The sequence below is a fragment of the Bufo gargarizans genome, chromosome 3 (genome assembly GCF_014858855.1).
Source record: "Bufo gargarizans isolate SCDJY-AF-19 chromosome 3, ASM1485885v1, whole genome shotgun sequence".
Lineage (NCBI taxonomy): Eukaryota > Metazoa > Chordata > Amphibia > Anura > Bufonidae > Bufo > Bufo gargarizans.
The window spans coordinates 214,739,559-214,759,526 of record NC_058082.1 but is presented as its reverse complement, the minus strand read 5'-3'; the positions used below and the strand labels follow the sequence as shown (position 1 = coordinate 214,759,526).

General features: G+C 43.8%; 1 protein-coding gene across 11 annotated transcripts in view; it reads right to left on the bottom strand.

Moving 5' to 3' along the window:
- MAP4K4 (mitogen-activated protein kinase kinase kinase kinase 4) overlaps positions 1–19,968 on the bottom strand; it is a 154,105-nt gene that overhangs the window by 124,282 nt on the left and 9,855 nt on the right. Inside the window, exon 1 of one of the 11 annotated variants that reach the window (XM_044283919.1) lies at positions 14,519–14,625. The exons of the other annotated variants lie outside the window; for them this stretch is intronic. The gene's annotated coding sequence lies outside the window, so the exon portion shown is untranslated. Of the gene's footprint in view, positions 1–14,518; positions 14,626–19,968 lie in introns of those variants that run through there. 11 annotated transcript variants of the gene reach the window in all.

Here is a 19,968-nt window from a genome sequence, read left to right as displayed (position 1 = left end):
AGGACCTTTCACCGATTAGGACAATGTGAACTAAGAATACAGACATGGAGAGCGGCGCCCGGGGATCTCACTGCACTTACTATTATCCCCGGGCGCCGCTCCGTTCTCCCGCTATGCCCTCCGGTATCTTCGGTCACAAAGTTATAGTAGGCGGAGTCTGCCCTTGTTCTGCTGTAGCGCTGGCCAATCGTAGCGCAGAGCTCACATCCTGGGAGGTTATTTTCTCCCAGGCTGTGAGCTCTGCAATGCGATTGGCCAGCGCTACTACAGAACAACGGCAGACTCCGCCTACCATAACTTTGTGACTGAAATCTCCGACTACTATAACATAGTGAGCGAATATACCGGAGGGCATAGCGGGAGAACGGAGTGGCGCCCATGGATAATAGTAAGTGCAGTGAGATCCCCGGGCGCCGCTCTCCATGTCCGTATACTTAGTTTGGTTAAAGGTCCTCTTTAAGTCTACCTATGGAATCCAGCATTGTGCTGGGCAACATGCTACCACATCTATGAGAGCTCAGCCCTATCACTGGTGTGTGAACCATAACCCAAGTACAGCGTTCAGCTGTCCCTGACAATCTCATACAGTGTGAATGGACCAGCAGTGTGTACGCTCAAGCACTACTCCAATTCACACTAGTCAAACCCACACCCATCAGACACTTATCACCTATCCTTTTGATTATGAGAAAACCCCTTAAATTCTTCATCAAGGCAGAGTCCTAAATCCCCACAGACAGTTCCCAATTTGGTTGCCTTTGAGATCTGCAGCAAAACTGCATCAAATCGCCACCAAAAACCACTGTTGCATTGCAGATTTTGGTGCTGATATGTTGCAGAAACACACAAAAATCTGCATGGAAATTCATGCGGATCTCATGTGAGTTCACCTGCCACTTCGGACGCTGTGGATTTTGTGGCAGAATTTTCTGCTACTTAAAGTTAGTTCCATTCATTTCAATGGGGCAGCAAGCACGTGGATTTCTATAAGTGCACATGGCCAGCGACTGCGGACCCCTGTTTGCGGTTCGCAATACGGCCACAGAGCACTTACATTCGGCTGCATGAGTTTGCTTTTTTTAAAGTGAAGAATGTATTTGCATCTAGCTGGAAACCTTCACTGCACATTTGCATCATTTTTTTTTTGTAGCTGCTGCTACAGTATGACTACTTCCCAAATTCAACTGTAGAAAGAAGTAAAATAAGTAGAAAGATGAAGAAATAAAAAAAGGTATTATCATTTACTTAAAACAATGGCTTGCAGTTAACACCTTGCTGACCTCCATCATACATTTATGGCGGAAAACATCACTCTAAAGATGTTGCCCGCTTGCAAAATGGTATTAATGAAAAGTACAGATCGTCCAGCTAAAAAAAATTAGCCTTCACACAGCTCCATAGATGCAAATATAAAAAAGGTAAGCGTTACAATATGGCAAAAAATATATATAAAAAATAAAAATACAGCTATGTGAACAGAAAAATAAAAAAGGTATAGCTCTGGGAAGGCAGCAAGTAAAAGAATAAAAATGGAAAACATGGTTAGAAGGGAAAATAATAGCATTATTAATACAGAATGCATAGTACAAATCGGGCTGGAGGGGTTAAATATAATGATAATAATTTAACTCTCCTTAATCCACTTGTTCGCGCAGCCCGGCTTCTCTTCTGACTTCTTTGAGGAAAAGTACCTGTGGTGACGTCACTGCGCTCATTACATGGTCCATCACATGATGCATCATCATGATGGATCATGTGATGAGCGCAGTGACGTCACCACAGGTTCTTTCCTCCTGGACAGCAAAGAAGAAGAGAGTTAAATTATTTTTATTTTTTAACCCCTCCAGCCTTATTTTTCTAAGCATTCTATATTAAGAATGCTATTATTCTTAATAATATATATATATATATATATATATATATATATATATATATATATATATATATATATATATATATATATATATGGAAAATAATAATGATTGGGTCCCCATCATCTCCTAGCGACCATGCGTGAAAATCACACCGCATTGTTTGTGGATGCTTGCGATTTTCACGCAGCCCCATTCACTTCTATTTTGTCCTTTTTTCACACAACGCAGGCCCCATAGAGCTTGCTGCGATTTTCACGCAATGCACAAGTGATGCGTGAAAATCACCGCTCATCTGCACAGCCCCATAGAAATGAATGGGTCCGGATTCAGTGCGTGTGCAATGTGTTCACCTTACGCATTGCATCCGCGCGGAAATCTCGCCTGTGTGAAAGAGGCCTAAGGGTGATAACTGGAAAACAATACATTGCATTTCAATACAGCCCCTTGTCTACTCACAGGCAAGAATGGCCAGTGGTCTAGGCAATGAGAGAGACAAAGCAACATTATTGCGAGTTTTGTTCCTACAAAAATACAGGTCCACAATGCAGCTGCTCATACACTTAGGGCTCATGCCCACGAGTGTATTTTCTTTCCGCTTCCGTTCTGTTTGCGGACCGTGTGCATTCCATTTCCGTATTTCCGTTACGCAAAAGAGTAGTGCATGTCCTATTATTGTCCGCAAATCACGGTCCAAAGCCCCATTCAAGTCAATGGGTCCGCAAAAAATCCATAATGCACATGGAACACATCTGTAGGTCATCCGTATTTCATCTCTATTTTGTGGATACATACTGTAAAAATACATGAGCCCTAAGTTATTATACCAATGTCATCATTATTGTAACTATAACTACATATTAGTGCTGCTAGTAAACCTCCTAAAAAAAAAAAATTATATAAAATATATATATATATATATATATATATATATATATATATATATATATATATATAGTGAGGCAGGGACATGCCTCATGGTTGTTAGGGGAGATATATGGCAGGATTTGCTGTGTCTTCCCCAGAATCGCCAGGTCTGAAGAAAGACCAGGTGCAGTAATCACCTGGGGATAAAGGAATCCTCAGAGTGAGAGGGGGAGGGGACTTGCACACAGAAGGCTGGAGTGGCTCTGTGTGGTCTGAGCCGAGAGGGCTGAGAGACCTCTATCCCCAAGGAGACATTGTTGTGGGAGCAGCCAGGAGGCTGTGGGACATTGGCTGACAAAGCCGCATGGGTTCACAGGGTGTGGACTGTGACTTAGGTGAGTCAGGAGCGTCATGTTTAGTTAGAGCCCAGCCGGGCAGGTGTTTATTTTGTATTTATGTTTGGTTTGCTGAGGCGCAATAAATGCACTGTTTGGACCTGAAACCTGGTGTCCTGAAGCCGTATCTGTGAGAATGACCCCGAAGAAGAGCTAAACCCCCACGAGATAGAGATAGAGATATTTTTTTTTTACCCTTCTGGCTCCTTCTCCTTTCAATAAAAACATTTACTACAAAAAGTAATAGTTTAGACATACAAATCTAACAATCGTCTATAGGTGGGGGCTTGTGCCGCATTTTTGCACTAAAATTGCCCTAATTTTTGCACAATTTAGGCCTAATGCACACGACCGTTGTTTTAGTGCCTCGGATGCAGACCTATTGACTTCAAAGGGGCCGCAAAAGATGCGGACAGCACTCCGTGTGCCGTCCGCATCCGTTGCTCCGTTCCGTAGCCCCGGAAAAAAAAAAATATAACATGTCCTAAAACGGAACGGTCATATGCATGAGGCCTTATGCAATTTTATTTGTAGTGCAATTTTAAGACAATTTGCTGCCATGTTTTTTTTTGGTCTCTATAGATTTCTCTATATGAAAGAAAAAGGTCTGAAAAAGACAAGTTAAAAATGGAGGGATATTTACTAAAGTTTTTGAGCCACTACTGTTACATAAAAAACTTGCTAATTATGGCTCACGTGCAATGATTTGTAAGCATCAAGAAAAAAAAAAAAAGCCGGGAGCATAGCTTGGGCATCCTGTGGCCTGCTGGATTTACTAACAGTTTCATGGTGTTTTATTTACATTTTTTTAATTTAAACTAACAAGACTACTTTCACACTCGCATTTTGGGCGGATCCGTCATGGATCTGCAAAAATTGATCCAATAAGGCTACTTTCACACCTGCGTTCAGGTGTCCGCTCGTGAGCTCCGTTTGAAGGGGATCACAAGCGGCCCTGAACGCAGCCGTCTGGCCCTAATGCATTCTCAGTGGAGGCGGATCCGCTCAGAATGCATCCGCCTGCCAGCGCTCAGCCTCCGCTCAGTGAGCGGACACCTGAACGCTGCAAGCAGCGTTCGGGTGTCCGCCTGGCCGTGCGGAGGCGAGCAGATCCATTCCGACTTACAATGTAAGGCAATAGGGACGGATCCGCTTGAAGATGACACCATATGGCTCAATCTTCAAGCGGATCCGTCCCCCATTGACTTTCAATGTAAAGTCTGAACGGATCCGCTCAGGCTACTTTCACACTTAGAAAATTTTAGTTATAAAGTTATAATGCAGACGGATCAGTTCTGAACGGAGCCACCATCTGCATTAATATGAGCGGATCCGTTCAGAACGGATCCGATCGAACGCTAGTGTGAAAGTAGCCTAATACAACCGCATGCATCAGTCACGGACGGATCCGTTCAGATAATACAACAACCACCTGCATCCGTCACAACTGGATCCGTTCATATTATCTGTAACATAGCCAAGACGGATCCGTCATGAACTACATTGAAAGTCAATTGAGGACAGATCAGTTTTCTATAGTGTCAAAGAAAACGGATCCGTCCCCATTGACTTACATTGTGTGTCAAGACGGATCCGTTTTGGCTCTGCACCTTAGAGCAGAATGGAGGCAAACTGATGCGTTCTGAGCAGATCCTTTCCATTCAGAATGCAAACTGATACGTTTTGGACCGCTTGTGAGGCCTGAATGGATCTCAGAAACCGAAAGCCAAAACGCCAGTGTGAAAGTAGACTTATCTGAAAATGCAAAGGAATGCTTTCAGATTTCATGAAGATCAAAGCTTTTTTTTTTTACCTTGAATTTTTACAATGACAAAGGAACAGAATCAAGCACTTTATAAATAGTGTAGATCTTAAGGGGATGATGACACAGTCAGGACTACTGATGCAAAATCAGGAGAGGATCGTAAAAGGACAGGTATGACCCCTCTTTTTCATTCACTCCTGGTTTCAGCTTCCATAACTGCATGCAGAAACCGGACCCTGCGGTTGTGCCCTTAGAGCGGTGGTACAAAAATCAATTAGGGCTTCCTGAACGGTCATCTGTTGATGCCCCTGACACATCTTGTTTCCATAGGCTGCTTGGGGATGCAGGATTTCTGAATCAACTAGACAAGGACTGCTTACGGTCTAAGAACCTGCCTGCCATCATTCCAACTGCTGACTGACTAGAGTGCATTCAGATGGCCGTATGCGACCTGCAAAACATACAGATGACATCTGTGCTGCATCCATTTTCTTGTCAGCAAAACGGACAAGAATAGGACATGTTCCCATCTTTTTTTGCTGACTGTGGAAGGGACGTACAGATGTCTGCAATTTTTGCAGCCCAATTGAAATCAATGGGTTCACGTCCAATCCACAAACAATGCAGATCAGATGTGGACCAAAAATAAGGGTCTAAGTAAGGGTACTTTCACACTTGCGGCAGGACTGATCCGACAGGCTGTTCACCCTGTCAAATCCGTCCTTCTGCTGTTTCGCCGTGCCGCCGCTCCGTCCCCATTGACTATAGTGAGGACAGGGGCGGCGCTCCGGCCCAGTATGGCAGTGCACAGCGAAAGGCCGCCAGACTAGAAGTCCTGCATGTCCGACTTTAGTCCGGCAGCCTCTGACCGCGAACTGCCGTACTGCGCCGGAGCGCCGTCCCGTCCCCATTATAGTCAATGGGGACGGAGCGGCGGCACATCGAAACAGCGGAAGGACGGATCCGACAGGGTGAACAGCCTGTCGGATCTGTCCTGCTGCAAGTGTGAAAGTACCCTAAGTACATCTACACATCAGTACAGCGTACAGCAATCCTGTAAGAAAAGGAACGCTAACAATACAAACCCTACTGAAGAATGGGGAAACATTTACGGTACCTCATTCTAGATTATTTAAAGGGACACTACCATCAACATTTTAGCACATATTAACAGCCTATGCGTGAGTATTCTATTTTATTAGAATTTTTTACAAAAAGAACTTGCACAAATAGCCTCGATTGACTTTTTCAGTCAGGCCATCACTATGACCAGAGGGAAGGGGATTGAGTGATTATTAGAGCATCACACATTACACCGATAAGTGCTCTTGTGTGGGCATCTTTACCTCAGCGTATCAGGAAAATAACAGAGCTGTCTAAGGGTACTTTTACACTTGCGGCAGAGGATTCCGGCAGGCAGTTCCGGACGCAAAACGGATTGCATTTGTAAGACGGCTCCGGATGCAGATCTGTCTGATAAATGCATTGAATACCATATCCGTCTCTACGGAAAAACGGATCCGGTATTTTTTTTTTCATAGATTTAGATATCTGCGCATGCAAGGACCGGAAGAACGGATCAGTCAACGTGGCAATTCTAATGCCGGAGCACTAATACATTTCAATGAAAATTAATGCCGGATCTGGCATCCCGGCAAATGTTCAGGATTTTTGGCCGGAAAGAAAAATGCAGCATGCTGCGGTATTTACTCCGGCCAAAAAACCTAAGAGGGACTGAACTGATGCATCCTGAACAGATTGCTCTGCTTTCAGAATGCATTAGGATAAGGCCTCATGCACGCGAAAAAAAAACTGAAAACGGCACAACGGCCACGGATGCACACAACGGTCGTGTGCATGAGGCCTAAAACTGATCAGTTTTTTTCCGGTATTAAGCCCCTGTGACGGAAATACTGGAAAAGAAAAACACTAGTGTGAAAGTACCCCAAACTGAAAAACAATCAATTTTTAACAGCATTTTTTTCCACTCATGCCTTTCTGAAAAACAGTCACTTCAATTGTATGGAAGCTCTCGGGTCGTGAAAATGGACCAAAAAGGACATGTCCTATTTTTTTACGGCTGTTAGTGAATAAAAACCGGCTGTGTGAATAGAACCACAGACTTCAAAGGCTTTGGAAAAAGTTTGTGCAAGGTTTTCTATGAATATTGACTTTCTGATGGAAATGCCCCTTAGGCCGAATGCACACAGCCGTGTTCCGCGGCCGAGAGCGGTCCGTGGTATGCCAGGCTGGATTCCTGTTCAGAGCAGGAGCGCACGGCATACCACGGACTGCTCTCAGCCGCGGAACACGGACGTGTGCATTCGGCCTTATCAGTCACTTTTCATATCTTCAAATCTCTCCCCAGCAGTCTCCGAAGTACGCGGATGAGCCAGAAAAGGACTTCTTTAGCTACTAGGACAAATCTTTAGCAAATTCACTCTTTAGGAAAGGTTAAGAGAGACCCTTTGGGATAGATTTATCAAAATCGCGTGACCGAAAACTGACTTAGTTGCCCATAGCAACCAGATACAACCTTTAATTTTCCAAAGGAGCACTGAAAAAATGAAAGGTGGAATCAAATTGGTTGCTATGAGCAATTAACCACTTCCCATCTGGGCCATTTGCCCCCTTCCTGACCAGGCCTAATTTTGCAAATCTGACATATCTCACTTTATGTGGCAATAACTTTGGAACGCTTTTAACTTATCCAAACCATTCAGAGACTGTTTTCTCGTGACACATTGTACTTCACGATAGTCATAAATTTGAGTCAATATATTTCACCTTTATTTACGAAAAAATCCTAAATTTCGCAATTTTCTAAATTTCAATTTCTCTGCTTTTAAAACAGAAAGTGATACCTCATAAAATATTTATTACTTAACATTCCCCATATGTCTACTTTATGTTGGCATTATTTTGGAAATGTCATTTTATTTTTTTAGAACGTTAGAAAGGCTTAGAAGTTGAGAAGCAATTCTTCAAATTTTTCAGAAAATTGCCAAAACCCACTTTTTCTGAAGTCACTTTGTGGGGCCTACATAGTAGATACCCCCATAAATGACCCCATTGCAGAAACTACACCCCTCAGGTTACTCAAAACTGATTTTACTAACTTTTTTAACCCTTTATGCGTTCTACAATAATTAAAGGAAAATGGATATCAAATTATTAAATTTTGAACCCCCCCCGATGCACCCTTACAGTAGAAACTCCCAAGAAGTGACCCCATTTTGGAAACTAGGGGATAAGGTGCCAGTTTTATTGGTACTATTTTGGGGTACATATGATTTTTTTATCATTCATTATAAAACACTCTATGGGGCAAGGTGACCAAAAAAATTGGTTGTTTTAGCATTCACCTGATGGGTTCGGTCAAGTGACATTTTTATAAAGCAGATAGTTACAGATCTGGCGATAGGCAAGGCTAGTTTCACACTAGCGTTCGGCTGTCCGCTCGTGAGCTCCGTTTGAAGGGGCTCACGAGTGGACCCAAACGCTTCCGTCCAGCCCTGATGCAGTCTGAATGGATGCGGATCCGCTCAGACTGCATCAGTCTGGCGGCGTTCAGCCTCCGCTCCGCTCAGCAGGCGGACACCTGAACGCTGCTTGCAGCGTTCGGGTGTCCACCTGGCCGTGCGGATCCGTCCAGACTTACAATGTAAGTCAATGGGGACGGATCCGTTTGAAGATGCCACAATATGGCTCAATCTTCAAGCGGATCCGTCCCCCATTGACTTTCAATGTAAAAGTCTGGACGGATCCGCTCAGGCTAATTTCACACTTAGCTTTTTTTGCCAATATAATGCAGAAGGATCCGTTCTGAACAGAGCCTTCGTCTGCATTATTATGATCGGATCTGTTCAGAACGGATCCGCCCGAACGCTAGTGTGAAAGTAGCCTAATATGTATACTTTTTATTATTTAAGTTTTACACAATAATTTTTTATTTTTTTGAGAGATTTTTTTATGTAGGGGCTCATTTTTTGCAGGATGAGGTGACTGTTTTATTGGTACCATTTTGTGGGACATACGCCTTTTTTGATCACTTGGTGTTGCACTTTTTGTGATGTAAGGTGACAAAAATTGTTTGTTTTGACAGTTATTTTTTTATGGTGTTTATCGGACTGGGTCAATCATGTGATATATTTATAAAGCTGACTGTCACGGGCGCAGCAATACCAAATATGTCTATTATATATTTTTTTTTTCTATTGAAAAAAATAAAAAATGTATTCCTTACTTGGGGAATTTTTTTTTACATGTTTTTTTTTATTTAATTTTTTTAACTTTTTTTTATTTTACACTTTTCGTCCCCCATAAGGTCATGCAAGACTTCTGGGGGACATTTACTTCAATTTTTTTTTTTTTTTCACTGTTGATTTCTCCTGTAACTGGGGCTGACATAGTAGCCCCAGTTACAGGAGAAATGCACCCCTCAGAGAGGCTGTACAGCGCAATACAGCGCTGTACAGCCTCAGTGCAGGGCTGATCGAGGTCTCTGAAAGACCTCACACAGCTCCTGCACTCTCCGGTCCCGGCGACCACAGGGCCGGAACAGGAAGTGCATGTGTATACAGCGATTCAGAAGGCAGGGACACCTGGGAAATGTCCCTGCCTTCTCTCTGGGTCCCTGACAGCGGGCAACCCGACCAGCAGCTGCAGTTTCTGAATGGACGTTCTGGAACGTCCATTCAGAAATAGAGAACCACCTCCCAGACGTTTTTAGTCTATGGGCAGATGGGAGGTGGTTAAGCCAGTTTTCCTTTACACCAGTTTTGATAAATCTCCCCCTAAGGCTCCATTCACACGGTAATATTTTTGGTCCGCATACGATCCACATTTTTTTGAGGATTGGATGTGGACCCATTCATTTCAAATGGGTCCACAAAAAATGCCCATTCTGTGTGCTGTTCGCATCCATAGGTCCGTTCCACAGCACCTGTTAAAAAGACAAAACATGTCCTATACTTGTCCCTTTTGGGACATCATCTTTACTTTTTGCGGATCTGCATTTCACAGACCGCAAAATACACACTAGGGGCTCATACATACGACCACAGCCTGTTTCGCGAATGTGCAAAATACATATATTGGCCGTGTGCGTTCTGCAATTTGCCGAAACGGAATGTCTGGCCCTTAAGGCTTCATTCAAACGTCCATAATAATGGGTCCACATCTGTTCTGCAAATTGCGGAACGGGTGCAGACCCATTCATCCGCATTTCCGGAGAGCGCCGCCGATCTTCTGGTCCGCGGCTCCAGAAAAAAACAGAACATGTCCTATTCTTTGCGGACAAGAATAGGCATTTCTATGCGGGTGCCGGCCAGTTGTATTGTGGATCTGCAATGCACGACGGACGTGTGAATGGACCCTACAAGAACTGTCCTATTCTTGTCTGTAATACGGACAGGAATAGGACATGTTCTATTTTTTGTGGGTGCCACGGAACGCTCCCTTACTGACAATCATCTTTAGCTTGGCCCTTTAAACCCACCTTTAGGGTACGTGAACCAATCCTGTGCCAGGTAAATACTAAATGAGAAGCAGGCTACATCCGGTCATGAACAGCTGTCCTTTAAAAACCTTTAAAGGGGGGGGGGGGGTGAACACACGCACCAAAAACTGACCGGCAGTGTGGACTGTAACACTGCAGTACGTAGATTCATGCTGCAGACTGGCACCATGGATTGCAATCTTCACAACGCATGGGGTAAAATGTAACTAGCTGACCTGTTACATGTGCGCTTGGCAGCTGGAGGCCTCTGTGTTGGTCCTGTGTTCGTACATGCAAGCATTGCAGAAAAAAATATGAAGTATTAATATGCAAATGAGCCTCTAAGAGCAATGGGCTCAGCTCTCTCTTAGCAATGGCAATGCCCCCATTACTCCTAGAGGCTCATTTGCATATCAAAACTTTATGGGACCAACACAGATGCATTCAGCTGCCAAGTGCACATGTAACAGGTCAACCAGTGTCATAGGTACAAATCTGCTGACAGATGCCCTTTAACAAGCATGACACATGGTAAGAACGTGTACCAAAACCCCTTCAAGACAGTATTACTCAGATAGGGCCCCACTAGGCCCTTTACAGAACCAGTAAGAAGTACTGTGTACATTAATAACTTTCCCACAGGGGTGTGCCAGGCTCTGACCAGGGAATGAGGTTACACACATAGGTATCATACTTCTATTCACAAGTAAACAAAGCCCAAATGTATGAACGCATAATGGGGATTACTGATCCCAAAGCAAACAGAGGCCAGCAGGCGCAGTCAGGAGCCATGCACTGTGCATGCGCCGAATGCTGCTAAGCACGTCTACAGTAATTTACAGGCAGCGCTGAGTTCCTACTTTTATACCTAATGCAAGACAGACAGGGGCATGTGTACAATGCCAAATACCAGCAGCATTAAGATAGAATAACGGTTTCATTTAGAAAAAACTAGTGACAGGTAAGGTTGGGCGATATAAAAAAAATATTCCCACGGTAACTATGTTAAGAAATGTATCGCGATAACTATATATATATATAGCGTGATAAATGCCCATTTAGAATAAGAAACACTCAAAACATGTACTCGTGTTTCCTTGTTGCCCCCATACATTCTAATGCCTCCTTGATGCCCCATCAGATGGAGAGGGCGGTCAGGCATGCGCCCTGCTGCTCTATTCATTCTCTATGGAGACAGCAGCGATCAGCCATCTTCCGCGCTCCCATAGAAGCATTTCTTGGTTAGTTAAAGTACCCAAGAGGACGTTATGCCCCCTGTGAATAGGGTTGTCACAATACCAAAATTTTGATTAGATTTCAATCCCATAAAAAAGTATTGCGATACTGGATACCATGTGATCCCACGCAAAAGAAAAAGAAAGCGCAAAAATAAGCTGCATGCATTCCGCATTTTATGGAACGTCCGGCCCATAATAGAACAGTCCTATCAAGGTGACAAGGTGACTAATAATAAAAATAAAAAATAAAAAAATTGTATTTTTTATTTTTCCTGTTACGGCATTCACCACATTTTTTTTAATATTTTTTTTATGGTTCAGACTTTTTTTTTTTAGAGGTGGCGATACCCAATATGTTCTTTATTATTTATATATTTTATATGTCAAATTGGGGGGGGGAGATTTAAAATTTTCATATTTTAGTGTGTTTGTTTTTTAACTTTTAAGTGAGACAACTCCTGTAATAACAATTCTAAAGCATCTATTCTTATCACTGTGTGATGTGCCATTCATTATTCCTTTCAGAAGTTACGAATTACTAATAGATTGCAATAAAGGTCCGGATGGGTCTTAGGGGGGTGTTCAGCACAGTTTGACACTATCCAATCAGAGCTGCCAGTGCCAGAGTATGCAGGAACACACCCCCAACTGGTTACGCCCATCTGGCCCTTCATTGCAAATTCCTAGCAAACCCGCCCCCGAACTTTAGACGCCGAACTTAAAACAGAAGTTCGCTCATCTCTACTAGCAATCCATTCATAACTTCTAGTAGGAACAATAAAGGAATAGCACATAATAGAGTCTTAAGTTCTTCTCATTGCGAACGCCTATGGAAGGAACATACATTCCCCTTTTCTGTCCATTATTGAGTACTAAAAGTTTAAGACCAGGTAACTATACAGATGCAGCAAATACACACGGTGATCAGACATCATGCATGCGCTTCTAAGAACTGGTATAGCAGTTAGGCCTCTTGCACACGAACGTGTGCGCCCCGTGGTCGTGCTGCGGCCCACAATGCACGAACACAGTCCGTGGGACAGCCGCAGTGGATCGCAGACCCATTCACTTTATTGGGTCCGCGATCCGGCCGTTCCGCAAAAAGATAGGACATGTTCTACCCTTTTGCAGAACGGAAGTACGGGACGAAAGTTACCCCACAGAAGCACTTCGTAGTGGTTCCGTTCCGTACCATTCCGCATCTCTGGATTTGCGGACCCATTGAAGTGAATGGGTCCGCATCCGTAATGCGGAATGCCCACAGAACGGCACCCGTGTATTGCGGATCCGCAAATGCGTGTACAAGAGGCCTTACTAGGACACAGATATCGAGTTTCACACAAGACTACCAGGCTTTCTCCTACATGCAGTGAACCTTTTGCATAAAGTTTCTTAAAGCAAACAAATCATCCTCACCAAGCAGGACATAGCAGACAGCACAACCTGTCAATCTTTCAAAAAGAGAGGAGCATGCACAGGTGAATAGCCCGGGGTACACAGCCAAACAATGGCTGTGTGTGTTCCCTCTGCCAAGGCGAGGTGTACAGCCTTACAAATGGATGTTAACAAGTACAAGTCACTCGTATCCTGAATGATGAACATGCTCAACAACTTAGGTTTTTTGCTACAGTCAGGGCTACAGTAGATCTGTATTGTTTGGACACCCAGCAGCGCCATTTACCTCACAGCCTCCAGAACAGTCTGGCATTAGTGAATACCATCCCGATGGACATCTCATTGCTTTTGTCTAAGTAATTCAGTTACTTTCTCTGCACATTTGTTCTAATAAGGACGCTGAGCTGTGTGTAAGCAGGAGTAATAGGGTTATGCTTGAACACCTAGTGCTTCCACAAATGGTTAGCAGCCATCATATGTCAAATTAAATCTTAACCTCACAAAAGGAAGCTTTCCGAAGCCGTGACATTAACAATGGCGACAGTGCTATAAAGGAGGACTGTATGACACAGGCGTATAGTACTAATGAAAGTAACCTTAAAAGAAGGAGCGCTGACGCTTGCTTCTACACAAAATACCAAATTCCATGGTCTTCAATTAGTATCTTTCTTACCCACTCATCCGATACCCTGTAATTTAGTCACAAGACAAGAGGTTGGGGTGGGGATTATTTTACATTAGTATATCTATTTTCGGCAGCACCATTGGTGTACCGGCGTTCTGCAGCAGCGCTTACAGGTTAGCGAGTTCCCATTATTAATACGGTAATTTCTCATGCAGGTCAGTGCTCCTAAATATTAAGATTGCACTACTTTCCTCAATAGTTTAAAAGGCCTCAGTCAGAAGATTTGTACCTATCGAACATGGTCCCATGTTCATATGAGCCCACAATGATGAGAAAAATGATGTTTTGATGTATGCAAATTAACCTCTAGGAGCAATGGGGGCGTTACCATTACACCTAGAGGCTCTGCTCCTTCTCCAACTGTCACGCCCTCTCCACTTTGATTGACAGGACCAGGTGTGGTGAAGATTTCGCTACCTGGCCCTGTCAAAGTGCTGAGGGCGCATCAGTTGTATAGAGAGCAGAGCCCCTGTTGCTTCTAGAGGCAAATCTGCATATAATAAAACCCAGCAATGCTTTCACATGTGAACATGGGACCAACACAGAGGCCTTCAGCTGCCATGTGCACATGTACCAGGTCAGCCAGATCTGCTGACAGATGTCCTTTAATTTTTCCTGCTGTAACGAGAAATCTAACAAAAAAATATCAAAAACTACATATACTTACAAAGGAGAAAATAAATAAAAAGTAGCTAAGTATAAGACACAATTGAAACAGTAAACTGAGGTCACCAAGAAGTTTTCATGTGATGAAAATGTAAGTACCCCAATTACTGAAATATGAATCCCACACTACACCTACCTAAGAAAAGGCAATTAGGAAACTACTGAAAGACAATTTTAAACACCAAGATTGGTCCCAGAGGCGTTTCAGTGATCGGATATCAGGCATGAGCAGCTGCAAGGGTCAAAGAGGTCACGGATCAGAAGGGGAGCCTGAAACATAAGAGCAACCCAGCTCAGGATTTGGTCATACAAAAAAAACACTATTATATGATATTTCTGAAATTCAGTCATCCAAACCTGAAACTGTAAGAAAGAAAGAAAATCCTTTTAACCAGTGACCAAAAAATAAATAAAAAATAGAAAGGTATTATAGTACAACAAACACACAAAACCAGCAAACTTTATGCCAAGAAAACTATACTACTAGTATCTTAGGTTCAAACCGAACCACTATCTTCATGGAGACTGCATGCTCTGCCCACAAGAGCTTACAATCTACAAGATCTGGTCTCATAGCATATGTTGTAGGACAGATGAGAAGAGAATGTACATTGCACTCAGAGAGAACAGGTGAATCCGAGACCAGTGCCGACATGAACAGGGTGACGGTAACCACCCCTAAGACATGACGGCTCTTGGTTTGATTACTCACCAACTGGTTTGGGCAGACAGACGAGGCGGTGCATCACACTATGTATGCCCTGGTGGCTTGCAGACAGAACTCTGCCTCAACAGGACTGAACCGAACAGGATTATTCACTGTACTTACTAAACTAAAATAACCCTGGGAACATGTTCTCTGACCCAGCCATCTCTATTCTGAAATAGAATACACACAGCACAGTCTACAATTTGTTCAGACTTTCATGGACATTGGACGTCAGCTACTAAAGACTGGCATTTCATACGCTGGTCTTAGTAATAACCCCGAAGGGAGAAGAGCTGACCAATTTATTATGGGACGCAAGCCTCTTAGACTACTTTCACACTAGCGTTCGATCGGATCCGTTCTGAACGGATCCGATCATATTAATGCAGACGGAGGCTCCGTTCAGAACAGATCCGTCTGCATTAAAATGGCAAAAAAAAGCTAAGTGTGAAAATAGCCTCGGACGGATCCGTCCAGACTTTCAATGTAAAGTCAATGGGGGACGGATCCGCTTGAAGATTGAGCCATATTGTGGCATCTTCAAACGGATCCGTCCCCATTGACTTACATTGTAAGTCTGGACGGATCCGCACGCCTCCGCACGGCCAGGCGGACACCCGAACGCTCATTTCCAAATCTGGCAACAACGGCCACTAAAATTTTCAGTTATCGTTTGCAGTATTTTATACACACTGTGGGACTGTAGTACGTTACATACTTCCTGCAAGAAAATCCACACAGAACAACGTGAATATGCATTATGTGCATATACCCTTAAGAAGCATTCTAAAGATATCCCGAATGTATCATCCTGGCTCATGCTGTAAACCAAGACTGGCGGACTAGACGCACTCAATGATTCTTTTTGACACGCTGGCTTCGTAAACAGGTCTAAACGTCTGGTGCCCGCCCAGTCTCAGTGGGAGGTAGGTGGTAAATGCATCACCCAAATTGGCCTTCTCACAGAAGATGAGGCTATGTCCACACTGCTGGGCCCATAAATGTATACTGTAGAGTACATATCTACTCCTACAGGACAAAGCCATGTCAGAGTGCTCTCCAGTCACACGTCACTGGTTTGTGCGGCATTATTTATTACTTCCTGCTGCCAATATCGCCCAGCATACTAGGGCCAACTACGTTCACATGTTTTAGGAGTGTGGGAGAAAACTGGAGAACCGGGAGGAAGCCTGCACAAACCTGGAAACATACGTACAACATGGAGATGTCCTAGAACAGGGCTGGCCAACTTGCAGCTCTCCAGCTGTTCTAAAACTACAGCTCCCATCATGCCCTGATGTAGGCAGACTGGGCATGCTGGGAGTTATAGTTTTGCAACAGCTGGAGAGCCGCAGGTTGGCCATCCCTGGACTAGAACCTCGGTGCTGCAGAGTAACAGAGCTGGGTTACCAAAAACTTAGCCCCATTAAAGTCTACAGGACTGTCCAACACAGACAGCACTGCTTGGCCACCTCAGACAGTCCTAGACTAGAGCAGCAGTGGACATATGTGACGGCCTCTACATTCGAACAAGAGAAGACGGGCCCCCATTTTCACGATCAGACATTTATCCCCCCTTTAAATTGTTTTCAGAATAGAAGTCAATGGAAAGGTAGGTGCTACTGTATGGCATTTTTTTTTTGCCTTTTTCTCCTTACCATCCTGGCAGGATAAGGCCTCTTTCACACAAGCAAGTTTTCCATCCGGGTGCAATGCATGAAGCAAACACATAGCATCCGCAATCCTGACCCATTCATTTTAATGGGTCTGTGCATCATTTCTGCATTCAGGAAAAATCACAGCATGTTCTATAATATGCTTTTTTCATGCAGCTCTGGTTCCACTGGAGTGAATGGGGCTTGCGAGAAAAACAGGCAGCATCCAGATGCAATGCGTTTTTCACTGACGTTTGCTAAAAGATATAGATGGTTATTATTCGGGTTTTTCACTCACGTGAAAAATTCATAAAAAAAACTGATTGCACCCACGCATTGAACTCAATCACAGACAAACTGACTGAACTTGCGTGCAAAACCATCAACAGAACAGAAACAAGAACACATTAAGGGTCCATTCACACGTCCGCAAATGGGTCCGCATCAGTTCCGCAATATTGGGAACGGGTGCGGACCCATTCATTCTCTACGGGGCCGGAAGAGATGCGGAGAGCACACTATGTGGTCTCCGCATTTCGGGAGAGCGGCCCCGAACTTCCGGGCCACGGCTCTGCAAAAAAATTGAACATGTCCTATTCTTTGCAATTGCAGACAAGAATAGCCAGTTCTATTGGGGTGCCAGCCGGGTGTATTGCTGATCCGCAATACACTACGGACGCGTGAATCCACCCTAATAAGTGGATTCTGGGCATTAATTCTGACCGAACCAATTCGCTTGCCTGCAGCCTGGTAAAGCATGCTATAAAATAAACTTTTCAACCAATTTTCATAAGGAACGTACAACAGACAAGTATAATCTGTCTTGTTCACAGATTTCTATATAATGTGGATCTCAGACAACACACTAATAAATCAGGCCCATTAAGCCGCGCATCTCCAGCACGTATCACGTTCATCTGACAGCTTATTCTTGTAACTCCCAAAAAATGTGCCCTCAGCTGAACTAAGCACAGAGCCAGGACGTCCCCATATAGATCAGATAGCTGGTCCCACCGAATAGGACAACTTTTAGTGTTCATGACCAATGACATGCTGAAGCGTGAGTGATAGGTCTATGGAAGGAAACAGGCAAGTAGATTTTCCTTTGTTGGTACTGTAAACACTGAAAATTTGCCATATGCAACCCCCCGCATATACCCGTCCTGTGCAGGCCCCCTAAAACTTTTGAAGTGTAAGAATTTTCTTGTCTACTTTGCTTAATTGAGGAAAATACAACAGAGTTTTCGCTTTCATGGTGCCACTTTCGCTATCCACGGACTGGTGAATATTCAATGGGAAAACAGACAGAAAGATACCTATAAAGATGCTGATAAAACAGTTCTAAACTAGCGGGCAGCCTGTATCCTACTGAAATGTACATCTGGGGGGAGCGTGAACAATTAGGAATAGATGAGCAGTTATCAATGTGAAAACTGAGAATTGTTAAAGACACAAGGAGAGACGGCCATATTCCTTGCAGTGAAGCACTGAATCCGCCAGGGGAGACAAGGGTCTCAGACATAGCATGACTCTTCTTTACCATGAAGGTGACATGTGAGGGCAGAGTGTTTACCAGGTGCCAGTCATAGGTACCTGCAATAAAAACCAGGCGCCTGCATTTCACCCGCCTAAATCCAATTTATTCTCAGAAGAAATTGCCCACCACGGGCACCAGCTGGAAATGACACCAGTGGTATGTAAGGCACATGTCCACTAATCACGCACTAGCGGAGACGGTTCTACTGGGAGCAGCAGGGTGTAATTCGACATCACAGCAGGCTATATACACAGTGTTTGCACATCCTGCTTCACTTCAATTAGCTTTATTTATAAAACCCAAGGGTTCACACTTAGACCTCAGATACTCTAAAGAAGCAACAAAATGTGAAAAGAAATACTGTAATTAGACACCGCACTTAGCTTTATCTGTGGCGGAGTATTCCTGCCATAGCCATTATAAAAGCAACAGATGTTTCCTCCTCTCCTTTACATTGACCCAGTGACCCCCAAGTAGCCAGAAAACTAATCTGAAAGGACAGAGCAATCTTACTACAGTTCTGTATAAGACACACACTCACCTAAAGAATTATTAGGAACACCATACTAATACGGTGTTGGGCCCCCTTTTGCCTTCAGAACTGCCTTAATTTTACGTGGCATTGATTCAACAAGGTGCTGATAGCATTCTTTAGAAATGTTGGCCCATATTGATAGGATAGCATCTTGCAGTTGATGGAGATTTGAGGGATGCACATCCAGGGCACGAAGCTCCCGTTCCACCACATCCCAAAGATGCTCTATTGGGTTGAGATCTGGTGACTGTGGGGGCCATTTTAGTACAGTGAACTCATTGTCATGTTCAAGAAACCAATTTGAAATGATTCGAGCTTTGTGACATAGTGCATTGTCCTGCTGGAAGTAGCCATCAGAGGATGGGTACATGGTGGTCATGAAGGGATGGACATGGTCAGAAACAATGCTAGGGTAGCCCGTGGCATTTAAACGATGGCCAATTGGCACTAAGGGGCCTAAAGTGTGCCCAGAAAACATCCCCCACACCATTACACCACCACCACCAGCCTGCACAGTGGTAACAAGGCATAATGGATACATGTTCTCATTCTGTTTACGCCAAATTCGGACTCTACCATTTGACTGTCTCAACAGAAATCGAGACTCATCAGACCAGGCAACATTTTTCCAGCCTTCAACAGTCCAATTTTGGTGAGCTCGTGCAAATTGTAGCCTCTTTTTCCTATTTGTAGTGGAGATGAGTGGTACCCGGTGAGGTCTTCTGCTGTTGTAGCCCACCTTTCTTTCCCATTCTGACATTCAGTTTGGAGTTCAGGAGATTGTCTTGACCAGGGCCACAACCCTACATGCTTTGAAGCAACTGCCATGTGATTGGTTGACTAGATAATTGCATTAATGAGAAATAGAACAGGTGTTCCTAATAATTCTTTAGGTTGAGTGTATGTATTACTTAAAGAGGAACGCTAACCTTTCCTGACGAGACTGTTAGTAATTACTTCCATTGCTCTGGCATACTTTATATGACTCCACGTTGTGCAGTTCCTCTATTATTCCTGCTAGAATTTTATGACTAAAAGGTACAACTGGTTGTTAAAGCACTCTGACTTTACAGGGACATGCCCCAGCTCGTGCCTTTATTCATAAACACCCAGTAGGAATAATAGAAGAAATTAACAACAGAGTCCGAAT